The sequence below is a fragment of the Rutilus rutilus genome (genome assembly GCF_951802725.1).
Source record: "Rutilus rutilus genome assembly, chromosome: 1".
Taxonomy (NCBI): Eukaryota; Metazoa; Chordata; class Actinopteri; order Cypriniformes; family Leuciscidae; genus Rutilus; species Rutilus rutilus.
The window spans coordinates 72,901,615-72,927,393 of record NC_140209.1 but is presented as its reverse complement, the minus strand read 5'-3'; the positions used below and the strand labels follow the sequence as shown (position 1 = coordinate 72,927,393).

Here is a 25,779-nt window from a genome sequence, read left to right as displayed (position 1 = left end):
GTGGTCATTGTGGACGTCCCATTTTGATACCTTAAAGGTGCAGACTGTGACGCCAAACGACGCCTTATTTAGTCGTCCAACAAACGTCCTGTATTAACGTCCATAGAATTTCTGTATAAGGGCTAATTATACTCCAAATGTGGTCATTGTGGACGTCCCATTTTGATACCTTAAAGGTGCAGACTGTGACGCCAAACGACGTCTTATTTAGTCGTCCAACAAACGTCCTGTATTAACGTCCATAGAATTTCTGCATAAGGGATAATTATACTCCAAATGTGATCATTGTGGACGTCCCATTTTGATACCTTAAAGGTGCAGACTGTGACGCCAAGCGACGTCTTATTTAGTCTTCCAACAAACGTCCTGTATTAACGTCCATAGAATTTCTGTATAAGGACTAATTATACTCCAAATGTGGTCATTGTGGATGTCCCATTTTGATACCGTAAAGGTGCAGACTGTGACGCCAAACGACATCTTATTTAGTCGTTCAACAAACGTCCTGTACTAATGTCCAGAGGACCTCAAGAGGTGCAGACAGTGCTTTTATACTGCACTGTTCATAACCTTTTGTCTCATTTCAACTGTTCGTTCATTTTTCTGTTGCTTCATTTGATTGCTTTCCTTTCCACCACATAACTGGAAACACATTCCAATCTAGCCTAGCCTAATCCATCCATTTCCAGTTCAAACCTGCCTCTGAGCCAAACAAAGCTACAGAAAAATTAACTGGTACAGAAAACAGGCCCTCCACCCTCTGGAAAGGGATAGGCATACAGTTATGCACAGAGGTTTAAGAAATCAATTCAATCCCCACTCATTTTTATTTTTTATTTTTTGTAAATCACTGTATGCTCTGTACAATTTCAGTTAAACACAACTATCACACAAGTGCTAAACTGAATCTGTGCAAAACAAGACGCAAATGTTGAGTGTCTGAGTAACTGACTGCTGTGTGTGTGTGTGTGTGTGTGTGTGTGTGATATATATATATATGAAGAGTTCAGATGCAAAAGCCTCTAAGTGCCATTTGAAATTTTCTTCTAGAATGATCATTTTTATCAAGCTTGTATATTTAAGTTCAGTGATTTCACTTAAATGACAATTAATAGGTAATCTTCATTGCCATTTAAGTGGAATTACTGAACTTAAATATACAAGCTTGATAAAAATCTTTTGCATCTGAACTCTTCATATATATATATATATATATATATATGCGTGTGTACATGATCAGTGACTATGTGGAGTGAACCCTCCACCTCCACTTCTTTGTGGTGCATGTTTAAGGTGTTCTGAGGTGAAAGTTCTAATGGAGTCCTCTGTAGCAGTTTGGTCGAACTTCATAACTCCATCTGCACAAGTACAAAAACACACATAATTACTATCATACAAAGGCACCCTGCAGTCATACATCAAGTCCCTCATTTTTTTTTTTTTATCTGACCTTACCTTGTAGTGCTCTGTATATTTTTGTGTTTCCAAAAGGCCTCTTGCCTTTTTGCCCCCTCCCCTTCATATTAAAAGATGCCATTACGGCATTAGAGAAGAGTCTAAAGGAAAAGAATTTACAATAAGAAATCAATAGGAGAAAGTATGTTCTGTGGCCACAAACACATACACAAATAGTATTCTGCATACACACAGTCATGTCAGTCAGGGGGGTTTACGCCATAGAGATATTAATATAACTGGAGACAGTTATATTAATAACACCCCCTCCCCCCCCCTCCCTCTTCTATGGGCTGTGCTAGGCTAGCAAACAGCCTAAACGGGCTGAAATTGGCCGCTTAATTCAGGGGTCAAAACCAGGTAATTTCCTATCCTCTGTCTCGGTAGCCAATAAGGTGCTCCTGCATGCATGCACCAATGCATGGATGGCCAATGAAGCTGATTGTGATTCAGACATTGAAAAACATAAAGCACCTGGACATTACAGAAAATCCATACTGTACTAACGTACCTGTCAAGGGCTTTGTAGACACAGTCCTTGGTGGTCTTTCCACCAACTTTTGATATTTGCAACACCTGTTAGAATAACTTCATAAGTCAATAAGGTTGACTGGCCCTCCCCAAAATAACCTAACAATGAGTGAGTGCATTGTATTGTATAAAGCTAGTTATCTTTTACTTCCATACTTATACAACTACCAAAGCATCATAGGCCTCCGCATCATGGAGACATTCCTCTTCACGGTCAAAGTCCTCCAAAGTCTCCATCCTTTCGATGTTTACTGGTGAACTGGCAGGTTGGCTTTGCTTTAAGCAAGTTCTTATGTCAGCGAGTATGTCTAGGACTTTTTTCTGGTACACTGAAATCAATAAACACAAATGAAGATCACAATCATTACAGTCATCTCCAAAGTTATGGGAACAGCAAGGCAAATTTATTTATTTTTGTTGTACATTGAAGACATTTGGATTTTAGAAAAAAATACGAATGTGAGACTAAAGATGTGAATGTCAGCTTTCATTTCCTGGTATTTACAGTACATCTAGATCTGTTAAACAACTTATATCACCCCTTGTATGGGAACATGTGACTGACAGGTGGTTCTCGTTGCCCACGTTTACTTTTAGGTTGATTGTTAGAACATTAAATAGTGCTGCATGACTAGGGTTTATTTTAGCCTTGAGTTTTACCAATACAGTTTGCATTTTTATGACCAACATTATGTTTTGTGATGTTAATGGGTCACTGGCATAAGACAGTTGCAAGCAAGGGTTTGCAACTAAATGTTAAATGTTATTTACTGTAAGATGATTTGTTCTTGAAAACGTGGTGGTCTGATAAAAAGGTGATATCTCCTTAGACGTTTCAAACTAATATGACCTGACATGTTAGAAGCCAGTAATCACAACACTCTTTCTCAGTGTCCTGACACTGTCACACATCGATAACCTACCACTCCAAGGCAATGGGAAAGTCCATCTTCTGTTGGTCACTGCATCTGCACCACAGAAAGTCTGATTCAGCAATTACTACGTCACAACATTTTCAAGATATTGGGGCCGCCTTACAACCCCCCAAAAATGGGTTATATTCTAACAATAATGAGTACACGTACTACTCACTGCACTACTCATCTTGCACTTCAGAAATAGAACTCACCATGCCTTGGCCTGCCAAGGGGTGGTGGGGTTGCTGTTGATCTTATTCCGTGATGTGTGCTGTGATCATTCCTGGATCTCACAGTGTGTCTTGCTTCACCGCTGTGCCTCGAACCCCCACTTCTGGATCTCACCGTGTGTCTTGCTTCACCGCTGTGCCTCGAACCCCCACTTCTGGATCTCACAGTGTGTCTTGCTTCACAGCTGTGCCTTGAACCCCCACTTCTGGATCTCACAGTGTGTCTTGCTTCACCACTGTGGCGCGACCCCCCACTTCTGGATCTCACAGTGTGTCTTGCTTCACCGCTGTGCCTCGAACCCCCACTTCTGGATCTCACAGTGTGTCTTGCTTCACCACTGTGGCGCGACCCCCCACTTCTGGATCTCACAGTGTGTCTTGCTTCACCACTGTGGCGCGACCCCCCACTTCTGGATCTCACTGTGTGTCTTGCTTCACCACTGTGGCGCGACCCCCCACTTCTGGATCTCACAGTGTGTCTTGCTTCACCACTGTGGCGCGACCCCCCACTTCTGGATCTCACAGTGTGTCTTGCTTCACAGCAGTGCCTCGAACCCCCACTTCTGGATCTCACAGTGTGTCTTGCTTCACCGCTGTGCCTCGAACCCCTACTTCTGGATCTCACAGTGTGTCTTGCTTCACCACTGTGGCGCGACCCCCCACTTCTGGATCTCACAGTGTGTCTTGCTTCACCGCTGTGCCTCGAACCCCCACTTCTGGATCTCACAGTGTGTCTTGCTTCACCGCTGTGCCTCGAACCCCCACTTCTGGATCTCACAGTGTGTCTTGCTTCACCGCTGTGCCTCGAACCCCCACTTCTGGATCTCACAGTGTGTCTTGCTTCACCACTGTGGCGCGACCCCCCACTTCTGGATCTCACCGTGTGTCTTGCTTCACCACTGTGGCGTGACCCCCCACTTCTGGATCTCACCGTGTGTCTTGCTTCACCACTGTGGCGCGACCCCCCACTTCTGGATCTCACCGTGTGTCTTGCTTCACCACTGTGGCGCGACCCCCCACTTCTGGATCTCACCGTGTGTCTTGCTTCACCACTGTGGCGCGACCCCCCACTTCTGGATCTCACAGTGTGTCTTGCTTCACCACTGTGGCGCGACCCCCCACTTCTGGATCTCACCGTGTGTCTTGCTTCACCGCTGTGCCTCAAACCCCCACTCTTGGATCTCACCGTGTGTCTTGCTTCACCACTGTGGCGCGACCCCCCACTTCTGGATCTCACCGTGTGTCTTGCTTCACCACTGTGGCGCGACCCCCCACTTCTGGATCTCACAGTGTGTCTTGCTTCACCACTGTGGCGCGACCCCCCACTTCTGGATCTCACCGTGTGTCTTGCTTCATCGCTGTGCCATGATCTGACACTTCTGCTCACGCTGGATCCACCACTGGACCTACAGTAGTATTATTTTAAATTATTTTTATCACTTGGCAATTTCATGACTGACACTGTGCCTTTTTAGTATTCTAAATAATTATCTTCACCCCCTGAATAATAAACTGGGTGAACACTGGAGCACTTTCAGTGAAAGACTAATCACTCCAAAATGTTCATCTGTGAGAAACAGCAAGTACTTCACACCATCAAATTACACTAATTTTCACTTCTCTGATACACTGCTGCAACAGAAGATTGTTAGTCTGAACTTTTTCCCTTTTCTTCCTACTCATTTTTTATCATTTCTAATAATTTTTAATAAAATCTTAATACAACTTTTTACACACTTTAGAGATTGCTTTTTGTGACAAAATTTCCTTTGGGATTAATACAAATATTCTTATCCGGAGTCCTTTACCTGGAGCGATAGTCTTCCCTGGTACAACCTCTTGCTGCATCACGAGACCCCGAAAAATGCAAGGAATGTTTTTACATTTCACTAGGCCTGATAAATAAAAATAAAAAAACATACAGTTTAAAGTGTGATGAGATGAATACTCACTGGGTGTTAATGGGTCTCTTTGCTGAAGTGCTGTGTTTGCAGGAGAGACAAAAAAAAAAAAAAAAAGAATATTGAAAGATGCACAATTACTGACAGACATGGCTTCATCTTCAGAGTCTGAAAAACACCACAATCAGCCTGTATTTATCATGTTGTACACACAACATTAACATGCTTCAGAAATTGTCATCAGTACTCTCATGCATTATGTAACATTCTGCTGTCCTGAATGGTCGGCAGCTTCTTTGGTGCAGTAGGGTAGTCAGGAAGCTTTACGCCTATAGAGAGTCAACATAAAGTAAAATAAGCATATCCATGGCATAATGTAAATAATTATATTTATTTGGAGACTGGATTTAAAAATGCATTATAGAAATACCTTACCCCTAACGCTCACATCCTCAACAGTTGAATCAGTAGATTCTGCAAAAATCATTGACCACCCAATTCATCAACAGACTTTATATTCCTAATGTCAGAATTATTTGTGAATGATAAACATACCATTTCTAACAAAACCCTCTGGCATTCCCTTTTTAGGCCGGGTCCTTGTTGATCTAATCTCCACCTCTTCTTCTTCTTCCACCTCCTCCTCCTGCTCTGCCTGACTGGTTATATTGTAGTGATTGCATTCACTCCGCTTAGCTACAAATAGAAAAATTCAACTTACAAAACCCCCTTTAAAAAAAAAAAAACACCCCATTTTCCATGAATAGAAATTTCTATTCATCAAAAGAAAAGTTACCTGAAGTTATTTTTATTTTTATTAATGGAAAGGTCATCCAGTCATCCTTGGGTTCAAGTTTGTCTTTAATAGCCTTTTCAGTTTTTGTGGCACTTAAACTGCTTGGCCATCTAACAGTTTTTTTGTGTGTATTAATCCAGTTGTGAGGAATTACTCCCTCTTCCTCCTGGTCTCCTTCCCGCCTGTTACGTTCATAGGTGTCTTGTGGGAGTGCCTGTGTTTGTTTTCTCTCCTGCTCTCTCTCCTTTTCCCTGTCAATTTCTTAGGCCGTCTTCCTTGACTGCCGATTGGCTCACGAGGCTGTCAATCATCATTAAGAGATGTGACGTCGGCCTATCCGCTGCCAGTAACGTTCCCGCTGGCAGATAAAAGGAAGCTGGAAAGGAGTGAATGGACTGCCTTTTGTGTTCTGTTTTTGCTGTCATTGTACTAGGTTTTTGACTCGCTTTTTGACTTGCTTTATTTGTTATTTGCTTATGCCAACATCTGTTGTTTTGTTGTTACCTTTTGATTTACTATTTTGTTTGATTTTCTTTTACTTGGATGGCGTTGCTCTTTTGATATTTGCTGAGCTTACGCTCTCTGATGTTTACTCTTTACCAAGAGGAAGGAGGATAGGGAAGATGTCGTACGACTTCCATTGTGCAACATTTAGGTAACTCTGTGTATAGAAACCCCAGGTAAGAGGTGAACGCCACCCATTGTATGTTTTGTTTTGGTAGCTGAGAGTAGGGAAGTTTACGGCGTTTGACGCTGAAGATTTCATTACTTTCTTTTCTTTTCTTTAGTTAGGTTAGAGGTTTAAATGAGGTAGAATTGTTTGTTTTTGTTTCTTTCTTTTCTTTGGCGTCACTAGAGTCTCCTTTCTTTTGGGTTGATTTGTTTAGGTTTTCTTTTCTCTGGTTTATTTTCCTCTTTATTGTAAATTTGTACATACTGGTTGTGGCTTTCATAATTTATACTTTTGTCAATCTACTTTATAGTTTAATGGTTTCTTTTCTTTGTTGTATAATAAATCACTTTCATTGGCAGTTTGCGTTTTTGCATTGTTTCTTGCCGCCTCCTATTATTCTTACTGATTTTGCCATATTTTTAGTGTTACCCCTCTTGCTCCTAGACAAATCTTAGAGGGGTCGTAACATTAAATGGGGGCTCGTCCGGGATAAAATTAATCCCCAATAAAATATATATAGATATGCTAATTTTAGTGGATGTGTTGGTGGCAAGAAAGAGACATTGCATTGGTTGTTGTATTATGACATTATAGGACTTACTTATGCAGTGTGGTAGTGTGATGCTCATCGGTTTGTTACTCATGATGGAAATGTTTAACTTGCAAGATTTTGTTATCAGTCCATCTGTAGAGCAGATTAATTTGTGTAGGAAGCAGGACTTGTTGCAGATCGCAGACCATTTTCAGATTGTGGTAAGTAAACAGGCTCTTAAAAAAGAAATAAAACGAATTCTGATCTTGCGTTTGAATGAGTTGCAGGTGTTGCCTACGTCAAACGTAGGGGCTGTTGACACTGGCATGGATGTTAACGTGGATGATGGGGCTCTGGCGCAATTCTGGTCTGGGGAGGAGGACAAGCGGAGTGGCGGAGCTGTTGCTGACGCGGAGGCGGAGGCCGAAGCCAAGGCCGGCTTACCACCGTTTGAGCCGTTTACACCCAGTTCTGTTGATTCACGGGAAGGCATGCGACTGAAAGTCCGCCTTGCCCGTTTGCATTATGAAGCGCAAGAGAGAGCCCAGGCGCGCCAAGCTGATCTGAACTTGCAGTTGGAGGTGCGCAAGTTGGAAATCGAGGCGGAGAAGCAGGTGAAACTGAGGGAGCTTGAGCTGGGTGCATCAAGAGTTGCTACTAGCTCAGCTGGACAGTTGAACATCGCTCCAGCTTCTTCTCCTCCGCCGCACGTTGGTTTAACCCCATATGCCTTTGACGTGAGTAAACACATTGCACTCGTTCCTCAATTTAGAGAAACAGAAATAGATTCTTATTTCAGTGCGTTTGAACGTATCGCCACTTCTCTTCATTGGCCTAAGGAGGTTTGGTCTTTGCTTTTGCAATGTAGATTATTTGGGAAAGCGCAAGAGGTTTGTGCTACGTTATCACTAGAAGAGAGTCTGAAATATGAGTCTGTGAAGTCTGCTATCCTGCGAGCATATGAGTTGGTTCCAGAGGCTTACAGGCAACGATTTAGAAAACACAGAAAGAGTCCTACACAAACACATGTGGAATTTGCTAGGGAGAAAGGAGTGTTGTTTGATAAATGGTGTACCGCCAGTAAAGTGAGTGATCTTGACTCTTTAAGGGAGTTGATGTTGCTAGAGGAGTTTAAAGGATGTTTATCTGACCGCATTGTAGTGTATCTTAATGAACAGAAGGTAACTACCCTATCACACGCAGCTGTACTCTCAGATGAGTTTGTTTTAACCCACAAGAATGTATTTGCCTCTGCACGTCCTGAAAAGTTACAGATTGACAGCTCGCAACCTCAAATGTCACGTACAAGATTTAGCCCACCTCGTAATAAAGAGGAGCGTGAGTGTTTTTACTGTCACAAGAAAGGGCATGTGATTGCTGATTGTTTGGCGTTGAAGCGCAAGCAGCAGCCACAACCAAAGGGCGTGGGGTTTGTGAAGGCTTTTAAATCTGCGGCTACGATGAATACTGAGGAGAGAATTGATGAGAGTTATCGGCCCTTTGTGTCAAAAGGGTTAATATCTCTGTCTGGAAGAATGGAGGACCAGGAAGAAATAAGAATACTCAGGGACACTGGTGCCATGCAATCTTTTATTTTGGCAGGTAAAATACAGTTGTCTGATAATACTTCCTGTGGTTCTAGTGTGATCGTGCAGGGAATTGAAATGGGTTGTGTGAAATTCCCGCTGCATCAGGTGCATCTACAGAGCGAACTGTGTACTGGTTTTGTTAGAGTTGCTGTGTGTCCTTCACTCCCTGTGAAGGGTGTTGATTTTATCCTTGGAAATGACCTGGCAGGTGGGAAGGTAATGCCTGTTATTGAAGTCGTTGAGGAACCAAATGGGTTCTGCGAGTTAGAAGGATTGTCTGAAACTTACCTTGATGTTTTTCCAGCCTGCGCCGTCACACGCGCCCAGTCGCGCAGAGTAGGTGATGTAGTTGATCTATCTAACTCGTTCATGTTTCCACTGTTGTCTGGTGACACATTACTGGATGTGAGTCTTGAAAAGAAAAATTGTTCAAAAATAGAAAACAAAGGTGTAGTTGAGTCTGATGCAGAGTTACTTAAAGTACCTGTGTCACGTGAGAAAATTATTGCTGCACAGAAAGAGGATAAAACACTGGTCACTGTTTTTAAGTCTGCTGTTTCTTTTGATGTCGTTAAGGATAAGAAGTTTGCTTACTTCATTGATGAGGACTTACTGATGAGGAAGTGGTGTTCTCATGCTGACGAGAATTCAGATTGGAATGTGGTTTATCAAATTGTGGTTCCGATTTCCTATCGTCAACATGTTTTGTTCTTAGCCCATGATCACCAGCTTGCTGGTCATTTGGGAGTTACCAAGACATATAATAGGATTTTAAGTCATTTCTTTTGGCCAGGTCTAAAAAAAGATGTTGCTCATTATTGTCGTACTTGCCATACCTGTCAGATCGTTGGAAAGCCAAACCAGAGCATTCCGCCAGCTCCTTTGATTCCTATACCTGCGATTGGAGAACCGTTTGAACATGTGATGGTTGACTGTGTCGGTCCGCTACCGAAAACTAAGTCTGGTAACCAGTTTTTGTTAACTATCATGTGTGTGGCCACCAGATTTCCAGAGGCGATTCCTCTACGAAAAATCACTGCACCTGTAGTCAGCAAGGCATTGGTAAAATTCTTTTCCACGTTTGGACTTCCGAAAGTAGTGCAAACCGATCAAGGTACGAATTTTCTATCTAAACTTTTTAAACAAGTACTTGAATCACTAGCAATTTCTCATCGAGTCTCAAGTGCGTACCATCCGCAGAGCCAGGGCGCACTTGAGCGTTTTCACCAAACCCTTAAGTCGATGCTTAAGAAATATTGCCAGGACACTGTTAACGATTGGGATGAGGGAGTTCCCTTAGTTCTGTTTGCTGTTAGGGAGACCATTCAAGAATCTCTTGGTTTTAGTCCAGCCGAACTTGTGTTCGGACACCAAGTTAGAGGCCCGTTGAAAGTTCTTAAAGAACGAATTTTAGCACCTAATTCGAATACAGACACTAATGTACTGGATTATGTGAGCCAGTTTCGAGATCGTCTTCACACTGCTTGGTCGCTAGCTAGAGAAGGGCTTGCAAATGCTCAGAAAGATATGAAGAGTACATATGATAAACAATCCGTAGCGCGATCTTTCCAACCTGGTGACGAAGTGCTTGTGTTGTTACCTGTCCCAGGATCATCTTTGTCTGCTCGTTTCTTTGGTCCCTATGTTGTGAAAAAGAGAATGAGTGAAACTGATTATATGTTGTATACACCTGATCGAAAACGAAAAACCCGTGTTTGTCATCTAAACATGTTAAAAGCTTATCATACTAGAGAGTCGTCAACGGCGAGTGTTGCGGAACAGACGGCAGGGCCCGCTGTCTCTTCTGTTGCGATAGCCATGGACTGGAAGTCATCTCCTGGTATCGTGGAGGTGGACACGGATGGTGTGGTGCATCGCCATGCTTTTCAGCAGGGTGTCAGGTTGGCAAATTCCGAGATTTTAGAAGATCTTCACTCACATCTTAATCATTTGACTGTGGGTCAGAGGATAGACATTGTAAAATTACTTTCTGATTTTAAATGTCTGTTTGGTGATGTTCCTACACAAACAAATGTTCTGAAACATGATATCGATGTGAATGGAGCTCGTCCTATTAAACAACATGCTTACCGTGTAAACTCAATGAAAAGATCTGTTATGAGTCAGGAGGTAGAGTATCTGTTGGAAAATGGTTTGGCCAAGTCCAGTTGCAGTCCGTGGAGTTCTCCATGCCTACTTGTTCCCAAATCTGATGGCACATTTAGATTTTGCACAGATTACCGTAAGGTAAATGCTGTGACTGTGCCAGACAGTTACCCGTTACCTCGGATGGAGGATTGTATAGATAACATCGGTTCTGCACGTTTTGTTACAAAGCTTGATATGCTAAAAGGATATTGGCAAGTTCCACTCACCTCAAAAGCTTCAGAGATTTCAGCCTTTGTCACTCCAGATAATTTCCTCCAATATACGGCAATGGCTTTCGGGCTTAGAAATGCCCCAGCGACTTTCCAGCGCCTCGTTAACATCGTTTTACATGATGTACCAAATTGTAACGCGTACCTTGATGATCTGGTGTTGTATTCATTGAGTTGGACAGAACACATTAGCCTGTTGAGAACAGTGTTTGAGCGACTTGCTAAAGCAAATTTGACACTTAATTTAGCAAAATGTGAATTTGGCAAAGCAACTGTTACTTACCTTGGTAAGGAGGTTGGTCAAGGCCAAGTGCGACCAGTAGAGGCCAAGGTAACTGCCATAGCCGAATTCCCAATTCCTACCACGCGCAGAGAGTTGAGGAGGTTTTTGGGAATGGCAGGCTATTATCGTGGTTTCTGTAAGAATTTCTCGACCGTTGTGAGTCCCCTTACATCACTGCTTAGTCCATCTAAATCTTACGAGTGGTCAGTTGAGAGTCAACATGCTTTTGATTCAGTTAAAACTCTGATGTGCAATGCACCTGTTTTAATGGCACCTGACTGGGCTCAGCATTTTAAGTTGGAGGTTGATGCAAGCGCCATGGGTGCTGGGGGGTTCTTATCCAGGAGGATGCCAATGGAATAGAACATCCTATTAGTTATTACTCTCGTAAGTTTAATAAACATCAGCTGAATTATTCAACTATTGAAAAAGAAGCTCTTGCTTTGTTACTCTCATTACAACACTTTGAGGTTTATCTTGGTTCTAGTAGTCTTCCGATTGTGGTATATACAGATCACAATCCTCTCGTGTTTTTAACTCGAATGTATAATCACAATCAGCGGTTGATGCGTTGGGCTCTTATTGTCCAGAACTACAACCTCGAGATCAGACATAAGAAGGGTTCGGAGAATGTCTTGGCTGATGCTCTTTCGAGAGTCTAGTTGTTGTGTTTTTTTTTTTTACAAACGAGTTTGTTCTTAAGGGTGGGAGTGTTACGTTCATAGGTGTCTTGTGGGAGTGCCTGTGTTTGTTTTCTCTCCTGCTCTCTCTCCTTTTCCCTGTCAATTTCTTAGGCCGTCTTCCTTGACTGCCGATTGGCTCACGAGGCTGTCAATCATCATTAAGAGATGTGACGTCGGCCTATCCGCTGCCAGTAACGTTCCCGCTGGCAGATAAAAGGAAGCTGGAAAGGAGTGAATGGACTGCCTTTTGTGTTCTGTTTTTGCTGTCATTGTACTAGGTTTTTGACTCGCTTTTTGACTTGCTTTATTTGTTATTTGCTTATGCCAACATCTGTTGTTTTGTTGTTACCTTTTGATTTACTATTTTGTTTGATTTTCTTTTACTTGGATGGCGTTGCTCTTTTGATATTTGCTGAGCTTACGCTCTCTGATGTTTACTCTTTACCAAGAGGAAGGAGGATAGGGAAGATGTCGTACGACTTCCATTGTGCAACATTTAGGTAACTCTGTGTATAGAAACCCCAGGTAAGAGGTGAACGCCACCCATTGTATGTTTTGTTTTGGTAGCTGAGAGTAGGGAAGTTTACGGCGTTTGACGCTGAAGATTTCATTACTTTCTTTTCTTTTCTTTAGTTAGGTTAGAGGTTTAAATGAGGTAGAATTGTTTGTTTTTGTTTCTTTCTTTTCTTTGGCGTCACTAGAGTCTCCTTTCTTTTGGGTTGATTTGTTTAGGTTTTCTTTTCTCTGGTTTATTTTCCTCTTTATTGTAAATTTGTACATACTGGTTGTGGCTTTCATAATTTATACTTTTGTCAATCTACTTTATAGTTTAATGGTTTCTTTTCTTTGTTGTATAATAAATCACTTTCATTGGCAGTTTGCGTTTTTGCATTGTTTCTTGCCGCCTCCTATTATTCTTACTGATTTTGCCATATTTTTAGTGTTACCCCTCTTGCTCCTAGACAAATCTTAGAGGGGTCGTAACACCGCCAAATGGCCCTTGAATACATGACTTGGAAAAGACAGCATATGCATGTTACTGTCAGAGAGATTACTTACAGAGAGGCTTTAAAAGCTGCTAGATCTGCTTATTTTTCAACCCTATTAGAAGAAAATAAACATAATCCTAGGTATTTATTTGAAACGGTGGCTAAACTAACGAAAAATAAAGCTTCAAGCACCGAAGTTTCCAAGCAACACAGCAGTAATGACTTTATGAACTTCTTCACTTATAAGATTGATAATATCAGAGACAAAATTATAACTATGCAACCGTCTACTACAGTATCGCATCAGGCAGTGCATTGTAGTCTCCTTGAGGAAAGATTTGATTCATTCGTTGCTATAGGAGAGGAAGAATTTACTAAACTCATTAAATCATCTAAATCTACAACATGTATGTTAGACCCTATACCGACTAAGCTACTGAAAGAAATACTTCCAGAGGTCATAGATCCTCTTCTTAATATCATTAATTCGTCTTTGTCTCTAGGATACGTACCAAAAAACTTTAAGCTGGCTTTGATTAAACCGCTTGTTAAAAAAACGCAACTTAATCCTTCAGAATTAGTCAATTACAGGCCGATCTCGAATCTACCTTTTCTGTCAAAGATATTAGAAAAGGCAGTATCCTCACAACTGTGTTCCTTTCTTGAAAGAAATGATATCTGCGAGGATTTCCAGTCCGGATTTAGACCGTACCATAGTACCGAAACAGCTCTCGTTAGAGTCACAAATGATTTGCTCTTATCATCCGATCGTGGTTGTATCTCTCTATTAGTGTTACTCGATCTTAGTGCTGCGTTTGACACCATCGACCACAACGTTCTTTTAAATAGATTAGAACATTATGTTGGCATTACGGGAAATGCACTAGCATGGTTTAAATCATACTTATCTGACCGTTATCAGTTTGTAGCAGTAAATGATGAGATGTCTCATCGATCACAAGTTCAGTATGGCGTACCACAAGGCTCAGTACTAGGACCGCTGCTGTTCACTCTGTACATGCTACCCTTAGGAGATATCATTAGGAAACATGGCATTAGCTTTCACTGTTATGCCGATGATACTCAGCTCTATATTTCTTCAAAACCTAACGAAACTTATCAATTCACAAAATTAACGGAATGCATAGCGGATATAAAAAATTGGATGACTTGTAATTTCCTACTTCTAAATTCTGAAAAAACAGAGTTTCTAATTATTGGACAAAAAACTTCCTCACGTAATAACCTAGAATACTGTCTAACACTTGATGGCTGCTCTGTTAAGTCTTCGTCGTCGGTTAGGAACCTGGGTGTGCTCTTTGATACCAATCTTTCATTTGAAAGTCACGTGTCTAGTATCTGTAAAACTGCATTTTTCCATCTTAAAAATATATCTAAATTACGTCATATGCTCTCATTGACAAATGCGGAACAATTAGTTCATGCGTTCATGACCTCAAGGCTAGATTATTGTAATGCTCTACTAGGTGGTTGCCCTGCACGCTTAATAAACAAACTACAGCTGGTTCAAAACGCAGCAGCTCGAGTTCTTACCAGAACCAGGAAGTATGACCATATTAGCCCAGTTCTGTCAAAACTGCATTGGCTCCCTATTAAACATCGCATAAATTTTAAAATATTGCTGATTACTTACAAAGCACTGAATGGTTTAGCTCCGCAGTACTTGAGCGAGCTCTTAACGCATTATAGTCCGTCACGTCTATTACGATCTCAAAATTCCGGCCAGTTGATTATACCTAGAATATCAAAATCCACTGCTGGCGGTAGATCCTTTTCCTATTTAGCACCAAAACTCTGGAACAGTCTTCCTACCATTGTACGGGAAGCAGACACACTCTGTCAGTTCAAAGCCAGATTAAAGACACATCTCTTTGACCTAGCTTTCACATAATACATTATAGACTTCTATAATTTAATGTTATGCTGCATAGATTAGGTCAGCCGGAACCGGGAACACTTCCCAAAAATCCTGATGTACTCGTTACATCATGAGAAGAATGGCATCTACGCTAATTTTAGTGTCTGTGTTTATCCCAAGGTTTTTCCTGCAGCCTGCCGGATCCGGGCCGTATCCAGATCTGACGAAGGACCTTCACCTGGACCGATGACAACGCAGTGCTGAAGTGCCAACTAGTCTCTCCCTATGGAGGATCCCACTACCACTCTACAGATAAGGCGTTGTCGGGAAAATTCGTCCTGCGGTCCTACCCCAAAGCAACAAATAAAATAAAATTCCTTATCAAAATTTATAAGGAAAGACAAGTATTTTGTTTAGGCTTGGCTTGTAGGGAATTCCAAACCTGCGTATATTCTGCCGCACATAACTATAGAACCCATTCTAAATTCGCATGTGACCGCCATCAGCGTTTCTCACAGGTTCGCGTTTAAAGTCTGTGTAGAGAGAATGGTGTCGTCTTAGCGGCCCCTAATTTAATAACAAATGATCATTGCGACGGAACCAAATCAATTAAAACTAACTTTAGATGGAAATAACTTAACTCTGCTGTAAAGCCGAAACAATCTCTGTTACCTTAAATTATACGCTTATCTCTGTAAAGCTGCTTTGAGACAATCTACATTGTTAAAAGCGCTATATAAATGAAGATGACTTGACTTGACTAAGTTAGGGAGTTAGGACGATTCAAAGTGCCTGGCACTGACTGGGGGCCCTTTGAGGGCTATTAATATTGAATATTTGAGGGCCATTTGGATTGAAGTTACTTATACTAAAGAAAGGTATGCTGCATGTAAGTGGCATTAACATATAAAGGTTAATAAAAGTGTTCAGAGCCAGCCAAAAACAGACTTGAATTTAGTTTGCTTGCATGTGAAAATTTCACTACCACTACCTCATGCAATCTTTCATGGGGCCCAAGATTTCTAGCAGCGCCCCTTGTGACAAGATTTAGTTGGTGACCTACTTGGTTAAGTTGGTGAATAAAGCAAGTGAAGTGAGATTGACAGGGTTTGGACATGTGTGCAAGTGGGTTTGAGGGTTACATTGTAAGGATGTTGTGGCAAGTGAGCAGTGACCGTGAGAAAGGACATGCAGGTGGCAGGAATCACAGAGAAGAGAACAACAAATTCAACCTTTAATATTTGTGTTCCAGACTATGGCGAAGGGGTATGAGGACAGAACCAAACGTTTGTGGAAGGCAGGCCACCTTACGGAACAGATCCTCTTCACGCAATACTCTTTTTGTCATCCTGGCCTTCCCATTTCACATGCATACTACATTAATAAGTTTTGAGTTACATGGTTGATGGAATAAAGGGGAAGTGTGACGCTGATGCAGGATTTCACAAGCAAAGGTACCCTCTTCATTTTTCTCTTCAACAAAAGCAAATGTGTCATCTCTCAAGAGAAAACAACGGTCCCTTCTCTTGTGTGTTACAGTTGTGTTACAGTTTATTTTGTTCCTGTTAACTTTTGTATGTTCCATTTCCGACAAACGTCTGGTGAGCTGTTCCAGGGGACTTCTACCACTCCTGACGTGTTTCTTTAGTTGTTGTAAGTGGTTTTCAAACGGAAAACAGGAAATGTCATTTAAGGAACTGTTGAAATGGCTGACATCTTCATGAAGATGAACTAGTCCATGTACATTGTAGACAGGAAACGTCTTGCCATACAATTTAGGACAGCATGTGACAAAGTGTTTGATAAGTTCATGAGCATATTGGAGATAGCCATTTCGAGTTTGGTCATCTGACTCTAGCATTATAGACATGGCGATCGACAAGGACAAGAAATGTTTGTATCGTTCAGGGGACAAGACAGATTTTAAGACCACAGGTCCAGTGTAGAGCAAAAACTGACGCAACTCAGTGGCTTTCCACCTATCTACCTCAAGTAAACCCCGTGGTTGCCTGGCAAATTCACTTGGCAACTTCCCTCTAAAAGCAATTAGACTTTGAGAAATTGCATGTTTTTGTCTCAATGATAGACGACAGAGTTTTGGGCCACAAGTCATGTATATTAAAAGGCGTCGAACCACTCCTAAGATGACCATATGCATAGAATCCAAGACAAAAGAGGAAACACAAGGAATTCCAGCATCAATGAATGGACTGAAAGCTCTCTGGTGATCCCTATACTCAACTCGAGAAAAACAGTCATCAGTGCGCGAAGGGCAATCCTGATCAGCAAAAACTATCCTTCTCTCAACAGAAGTTCCTGTGATGACACATCTTTCGCAACTATTATAGGAGGTATGACCCTTAATACATTTAAGATAAGCCCTTGCTGGCGCGTCACAAATCACAGCATCAACATTAACAGTATAGGTGTGGCCTTCATAAACTATCCCACTGTCTTTCAGATGCTTGTACTCGGTAAGAAAATCTTCAACATAGTCCTCAAGTGGACTAGGCTTACTTTGGCCACAAAATATGGCAACAATAAATGGATCGAAATGGCCAGTCTTTGCCAGTATTGGCCAGAATTGGACACCACTGCTTTTGAAAAGGGGGAGGCCATCAATATTTACAGTAAGGTGCACATCATTACTGTGACTCTGATTCAAATAAGGACGGATCCCCTTTTCTAGGCCGTAATATTTGTACTGCCCACCACATTTAGATTGTGTTGTGTTACGTTGTGGTGTGGCAAGCAGTGTGCGACAATCAGCAGGCAATTGGTGGCCTTGCCTTCTCAAAATAATCAATAAACTATTAATTGCTTTGTGAGTCAAGTTGTGGTCTAAGGCCCAATGTCTGAGGTCATCCTTTAAGCTACTGGTCACATCAGCATGTTCAGAGTCAGTGGACCAACGGTCCCCTTCAGTGTCTGTGTTAAAATCAAAGTCGGGAGTCACATGGACATCGCAACACGTCCCAGAAACAGCTTCACCAAAGATCCTTTTACCCTCTCTGGTGTCACTGTGACCACTAAAAGAAGGCACACTGTCCGAGTTATCGCTGTCAGAATCAGCCAGAATTTGTTCCAGTTCAATTTGGCGTTTTCGCCACTGTCTCATTCTCAATGTCATCTGTAAACAGAGTGCAAGTTAGTTTTGTTTTATGTGTATTTAACTGAGCCATTTGCAAAGAGAAGGAGGATGAGTTCACAACAACACATAGGCCTACCGTGTTTAATCTATCTCCATAAAGGACACCTCACTCCAAAAGAGGACACCACAAATAGGGCTGTCAACTTTCTGAAATGGAAATAAGGAACAGTGAGGTGGGGGGGATTCCAGTTTTGGATAAGCCAGACCAATAGTGGGTGGGCCTTAAATTAAAAATATTAAATTAAAACCGTTATCCAATCTCGGTTTAACCTAATTAATAATATTGACTAATAAAGCCTACTGTTATATTATCTGTGCATATACATAATAGATTTTAATAGCTTGATGCTTTTTAAAATTTTTGTTGCATTGTTAAAAGTTTCGGTGCATAGGACGGACCTATCCGCGATCGCTCTCCATGGTTCTGACCAAAGAAGAGTGCTTTGGAATCTCCGTTACGCATCATACGCATATGGGCTGCATTTTCCGATAACATTGTCTCTTAGCGCGGTACGAAGACTCTTAAGGTATAACTTAACTAAAGGTATACTACCACTAAAGGTATATCATTGCTAGGCGCTGTCACGGTTCATGAATCGGCTGTCTCATGCTGATGTGTCTGTGTGAATGTAATTGTGTGGGTGTGGTTACTCGTTGTGTTGATTAGTGTCTCCAGCTGTCATCAATCCCAGTTCCCTTTATATGCCCAGTAATTTCCCTCTCATGTTGTCAGATCGTTGTGGTTGTTCCTCGGTGTGTGTCCTGTTCCTATGCCTCGTCTGCTAAGTTCTTCGTCTGGATTTCGTCAGTTCTTCGTGTCGTCTGGATGTTCCACGGTTCCTGGTTGTTCACTCGAGCACGCTGTTCACCGCACCACCACCGGATCGCCATCTCGTCCCTGCTTCATTTCCACCTGAGTGTTTGTCCCCGACCTGTGTCTTCATCTGACCGTTTACAAATAAACTGAGATTTTACTTGCATTTTGCATCCTCCTGTTATTTCCTCACAGAACGATCTGACCACATCATGGATGCAGCAAGCACGTCCCAGATCAACGATTTCATCGCTCACAGTATCTCACATTTGGACCAACAAGAGGAGAGCGTCTCGGGCACAGGTCGTGCGGTGCAAGCACTCGTGAAGCAGGTGTCCGAGCTCACCCAACAAGTACAACTTCTACGGAGTCCCACTGCGCCCCCCACGCCGACCGTTCCCCCACCATCAGCGCCCGCAGCAGCGGAAGGATCGGAGCCACACCTACCCCCACCAGAGGGATATTCCGGTGAGCCTGAATATTGCAGAGCGTTCCTCACGAAATGTTCCATGCATTTTGCCTTACAGCCACGCACTTTACAGAGCGAACAGGCAAGGGTGGCATTTGTATTAACCCTGCTGTCAGGGAAAGCAGCGCTTTGGGGAACGGCGGTGTGGGAGAACGGAGACAACTGCTGCACCTCGTTCCAGGCACTCTCCGAAGAGATGAAGAGAGTTTTCGATCGTGCAGTGGCGGGTAAGGAGGCGGCCAGATTACTCGCCGAACTGCGACAGGGAGAAGGCTCGGTGGCGGACTTTTCCATTCGGTTCCGCACCCTGGCCGCAGAGTGCCGTTGGAACGAGGAGGCGCAGTGGGATAGGTTCCTGCATGGGCTGGCTGACCGCGTTCAGAGAGAAATTTACGCGATGGACTTACCGGAGACGTTGAACGGACTGGTGGAACTAGCTCTGAGAGTGGACGCTCGACTGAATCGTGTGACCAGATTGACGCGTCCCAGCCATCCACAGTCCAGCACGGAGGACCACCAGCCCGGTGGTGCGAGCGCGGTCAGCCCCGCATTCGACCACGAGCCCATGCAGGTGGGGAGAGCTCGGCTTTCCCGGGAGGAGAGGGAGAGGCGGAGATCCCAAGGACTCTGCCTATACTGTGGCCGGGCGGGCCACTTCATCCACTCCTGCCCGGTAAGGGAGCAAGGCCCGGTAGTAAGTATGAGGCTACTATCAGGTGGGATCTCCGCCGAGAAGACCTCATCACCATCATCGACCCTCCTCCCGGTAAGACTGAGATGGCGAACATCGACGCATTGCACCAACGCACTATTGGATTCGGGAGCGGAGGGAAATTTCATGGACTTCAAACTTGCACTTAAGCTTCAGATCCCCGTCACTCCCCTCTCGCACCAGATTACCGTCAACGCACTCAATGGACAAGAGCTTCCCCGGATTACTCATTCTACTGAAAACATCACCCTCATCACTTCTGGCAATCACACAGAACTTATCTCATTCCTGCTCATGGACTCACCGCACCAGTGGTTTTGGGACACCCGTGGCTTTCCAGACACAACCCCCGTGTCGACTGGTGCACTAACACTGTTTCCACATGGAGTAACCACTGTCATGAGTCCTGTTTAGTGTCTGCCTGTCCCTCTGTGTCTGGTTCTGTGTTTCAGAGTGAGGCAGCGGATTTGTCTAACGTGCCCGCGGAGTACCTCGACCTGAAGGAGGTGTTCAGTAAGTCTTGTGCTGCTTCTCTCCCTCCGCATCGTTCCTATGACTGTGCAATAGATCTACTGCCAGGTAAATCTCCGCCTAAGGGCAAACTTTACTCTCTTTCTGTTCCCGAGAGGGAGGCCATGGAGAAATATATTTCTGATTCTCTAGCCTCTGGGTTCATCCAACCTTCCTCTTCTCCTGCGGGGGCGGGGTTCCGCTTATTAAACCGCTTTTAATACCCCTAGAGGACACTTTGAATATTTGGTTATGCCCTTCGGGCTTTCCAACAGTCCAGCGGTTTTCCAGGCACTCGTTAATGACGTGTTGAGAGACATGGTAGATCAGTTCATATATGTTTACCTGGATGACATATTGATTTTTTCTTCGTCTCTCCAGAAACATGTTCAACACGTCAGACGAGTGCTCCAGAGGTTGTTAGAGAATGGGCTTTTTGTCAAGGCGGAGAAATGCGCGTTTCATGCACAGTCTGTTCCTTTCCTAGGGTACATCATCTCTTCTGAGGGAGTGCGCATGGATCCTGACAAGGTTAAGGCTGTGGTAGATTGGCCAAGTCCAGATTCCCGTAAGGCCCTACAGCGGTTTCTGGGGTTCGCCAATTTTTACCGGCGTTTCATTCGCAATTTCAGCCAACTAGTCGCACCTCTGACTGCCTTGACCTCCCCCAGAACGACGTTCAGGTGGTCGAACACTGCCGAGGCAGTGTTCAACAACCTCAAGAGTCGCTTCGTTTCGGCTCCCATTCTTGTCACCCCTGATCCCACACGTCAGTTTGTGGTGGAGGTCGACGCGTCAGAGGTGGGAGTAGGAGCAGTGCTTTCACAACGCGCTTCCTCAGACGACAAGATGCATCCCTGCGCGTTTTTCTCTCATCGACTATCGCCTGCCGAACGTAATTATGACATTGGTAACAGAGAGTTGTTGGCAGTCAAGTTAGCGTTGGAGGAGTGGCGTCATTGGTTAGAGGGTTCGGGGGTACCCTTTATCGTCTGGACCGATCATAAGAATCTTGAGTACATCAGATCGGCTAAAAGACTCAACTCCAGGCAGGCTCGGTGGGCTCTTTTTTTCGGACGTTTTGATTTTGTTCTCTCGTACCGCCCGGGTTCCAAAAACATCAAACCCGATTCTTTATCTCGTATTTTTGATCCATCCGAACGCCCGGTGACTCCCGAGTGTATTTTACCTGAGAAGGTTGTCATCTCCACTCTAGTATGGGAGGTCGAATCGAGGGTCAAGACAGCCCTAGAAGGGGTAACGCCTCCGCCTGGTTGCCCACCGGGTCGTTTGTTTGTTCCGGAGGGGTTACGGTCCGACGTTATTCGATGGGGTCATTGCTCCAACGTGGCTTGTCATCCAGGAGTGACGCGAACCAGTTTTTTAGTTAAACAACGATTCTGGTGGCCATTAATGGCTCGCGACATTCACGATTTTGTGTTGGCTTGCTCAGTTTGTGCCACTGGTAAGACATCTAACCAGCCCCCAGATGGGTTACTTCGACCGCTGTCTGTCCCTTCGAGACCCTGGTCCCACATCGCTCTAGATTTTGTCACCGCCCTCCCGCCCTCCAGAGGCATGACGGTTGTTTTAACCGTAGTGGACCGGTTCTTGAAGGCGGCACATTTCATCCCCTTGCCCAAATTACCTTCAGCCAAGGAGACAGCGGTCACAGTCATAGATCACGTCTTTCGGTTGCATGGCCTCCCGATGGACGTGGTCTCTGACAGAGGTTCCCAATTCGTGTCCAAATTCTGGCGAGAATTTTGTAAGTTACTGGGGGCCACGGTCAGTCTGTCCTCGGGCTATCACCCCCAGAGCAATGGCCAGTCTGAGCGAGCCAATCAGGACCTTGAGAGAATGTTGCGATGTTTGGTTGCCAAGAATCTTTCGTCCTGGAGCCAACAGCTTTCTATGGTGGAGTACGCCCACAATTCGTTACCAGTGTCATCCACGGGCCTCTCGCCATTTGAGTGTAGTTTAGGTTACCAGCCACCAATTTTTCCTAGTCTGGAATCCGAAGTCGCGGTCCCCTCCGCTCACGCATTCGTCCAGAGGTGTCGCCATACTTGGACTAGAGCCCGTGAGACTCTACTCCAAGCAGGGCGGCGCATGAAGGCCAAGGCCGACCGCCACCGGTCAAAGCCTCCCGTTTATGTCGTGGGTCAAAAAGTGTGGCTTTCTACCAAGAATATTCCGCTCCGCTCCGTGTCTAACAAGTTAGCTCCCAAATTCATTGGCCCGTTTCCTGTCACCAAAATTATTAGTCCGGTGACGGTCCGACTCAAACTTCCTCCTGCGTACAGGAGAATTCACTCCGCCTTCCATGTGTCTAAAATCAAGCCCGTGTTTTATTCTCACATTAATCCGCCTGCCCCGGTTCCCCCCCCGCCGCGACTCGTAGATGGGGAACCCACTTATTTGGTACATCGTATTCTGGACTCGAGACGGAGGGGACGCGGATTTCAGTACTTGGTGGACTGGGAGGGTTACGGTCCGGAGGAGAGAAGTTGGGTACCTGCTAGAGACATTCTGGATCACTCCCTTATCGATGATTACAATCGACAGGTAAGGTTGTCTGGGAACGCCAGGAGGCGTTCCTAGGGAGGGGGGTACTGTCACGGTTCATGAATCGGCTGTCTCATGCTGATGTGTCTGTGTGAATGTAATTGTGTGGGTGTGGTTACTCGTTGTGTTGATTAGTGTCTCCAGCTGTCATCAATCTCAGTTCCCTTTATATGCCCAGTAATTTCCCTCTCATGTTGTCAGATCGTTGTGGTTGTTCCTCGGTGTGTGTCCTGTTCCTGTGCCTCGTCTGCTAAGTTCTTCGTCTGGATTTCGTCAGTTCTTCGTGTCGTCTGGATGTTCCACGGTTCCTGGTTGTTCACTCGAGCACGCTGTTCACCGCACCACCACCGGATCGCCATCTCGTCCCTGCTTCATTTCCACCTGAGTGTTTGTCCCCGACCTGTGTCTTCATCTGACCGTTTACAAATAAACTGAGATTTTACTTGCATTTTGCATCCTCCTGTTATTTCCTCACAGGCGCCTTCAGGGCTATAATCTACTTGCGAGGCAGAAGCGCTGAGAGGCAGAGGCGCTGGCGCCCTCCTAGCAACTGCGCTGTTTTTGGTAAAACATGATTTTGACCACTTCATTAAGTTTTGTTTTATAGAAAACTCTTTTTAAAAGATTTTCGTTTTGTATAAATTGTATCTTAATTTTGATCAATGTTTTATCAACCCATTGCCCGTATAATGTAACATAACAAATAAATGTCTCCTTGCTAATTTAGACACATTCATAATCATTACTTTAACTGGTTCTTTGTGGCAAGCTTTATGCGTGGTCATAACGCTTATTATCCTGTAGGCTATATAGCCTATTTAAGTAATTAAATTAATATGAAGGGGCGATTTGTCCAAGAATGGCTTAAATGAACAACTAGCCTACTAGTCGACTAGAAAAAAAATTAGTCGGAGACAGCCCTTATTCCACATATTTTCGAACCAGCAGGCCATTTTGGATTGAGCGAGCCACTCTGCGGAATATTCAGAAATGCGCTCTCCGCTCACGAGCTCTGATCGGAACAAACCCGAACCGCACTGTCTGCTGAACTTGCGCAGAAACATCAAAATAGACATAACCAGCTTTTTTAAATTGATTTTAAAACTAAACATTTAGACTATTTTAGTACAAATTATGAGTTTATTGACGATTTTTTATAATTCTTGACAAAATTAGAATATATTACGTTTTTATTTTAGTTTTAGTTTTGGGTGCGCCGAAAACTAATGCCGTGCCTGGCCCCCACGGAAGAACCCCTGATGGTGACTTCTGGTGAAAATTGTGGAAACTAATTGATACATTTAGATAAATATATTTCATACATATAGCATATTATAACACAACTTATTAGGCCTATATAGAATAGCTATAGGCCTAATCAATATACAAGACTGAACCACATAGATGTGAAATAAAGGCTATAATTTTTACATTTCCTGCTGTTGTCACTTGTCGTCATCGTTGCTACAATACGTGACAAAATGACTGAAACGACCAATTAAAAGGGCATTCTCTGGTGATGTTCCAAGATGTTAAAAACGCTATGCGCTGATCATAGACAAACATGGGGAGAAATAGTATCTACGTACCGCACCGTCTGTTTTTTTCTTTTCTTATCATAGCCTACAAATGTCTTCGTTCGTAGTCTGTCTGACATTAGAAGCTATAATGTGTCTGTCATGGATTTGCACTGAATTAATTCTCAAATACGCAACAAAGTGCGTTCCGTATCAGTTCAATACGGAAAAAGACTTTAGTTTTATGTGTCAAATACAGGACGATTCCGTATTACGGAACGGTTGGCAACCGCAAATCACCTGACAGTTAAACAAACAAATAATAACTACAGCGTTACAGTATCTAACGTACACTATTATGACAAAATGTTAGGCTATTGATCACAGAACTTGTTAACTTCATCTTAATTTAGTTTTTTTACTTTATCACTCCTCGTACCTTTTAATTAGTGTGTTTGTATTGTACTTTATACAGCAAACTCATGAGAACTTCAGGTAAAGTTGTAGTCTATTAAATTAACAGAGCCATGCCCGTAAAGGGATACACCGTCGCGCACGCAGTCCCTGCACGTCTTGTTGTCATGTAGGGTGGGGATGGAAAGATTCAATTTAGAGCTAATGTAATGCTATCTCTGTATTACGCATCGGATCATTCTCTTGGATAGTCAACGGTATGCGCTATCAAAACATATAGACCTAACACATATCGTGGACAATGTAGGCATCTAAGTTAAATTAGGGAACAAATAAGTGGCATTGTAGCCTACAGTTATCGCCTGATTCCCAATTGTAGCCTATACTCACTGATAATTGCTTCCCTCATCTTCTTTTTCATGAATCACATGAAATATTATTCCTGGGTCTTTTGACGCTTACCTTCACTTTGCACTACATCAAAAGCGAGCGTTTACATAGAATTCCGCGCTGCGAAATGCTTTGGATTTGCAAACATTCTGTTATGTTATTGTTATGTTATCATATTTGTTTTAGTTTTCTTTATGACAAAGGTGGCAGACCACAAAAATCGCGGCATTAGTCAGTTTAAAGTATTGCCATACAGAGAACCAAGCCATAGTGGCCTTGGAATGTGGGATTTGTAAAGGGCAATCACGGCCAGATCATTGGGCAACCAACGACGGCCAAAAAAAAAAAAAAAACCCAGCAAATGTACAAAACATGTAGCGAAATGTTAGCTACTACTT

General features: G+C 43.4%; 1 protein-coding gene and 1 long non-coding RNA gene across 3 annotated transcripts in view; both read right to left on the bottom strand.

Moving 5' to 3' along the window:
* LOC311305794 (uncharacterized protein) overlaps positions 1 to 25,779 on the bottom strand; it is a 1,216,100-nt gene that overhangs the window by 279,772 nt on the left and 910,549 nt on the right. The window lies entirely within an intron of this gene.
* On the bottom strand, positions 8,458 to 12,989 carry LOC311306049. 2 transcript variants are annotated; one of them, XR_014630122.1, is made up of 6 exons: positions 11,286 to 12,989; positions 11,000 to 11,195; positions 10,716 to 10,833; positions 10,373 to 10,578; positions 8,913 to 10,264; positions 8,458 to 8,825 (listed from the first exon to the last, which is right to left on the bottom strand). It is a non-coding gene; the product is annotated as an uncharacterized lncRNA (long non-coding RNA). The 2 variants fall into 2 exon arrangements; XR_014630121.1 differs by having other exon boundaries at positions 11,000 to 12,989.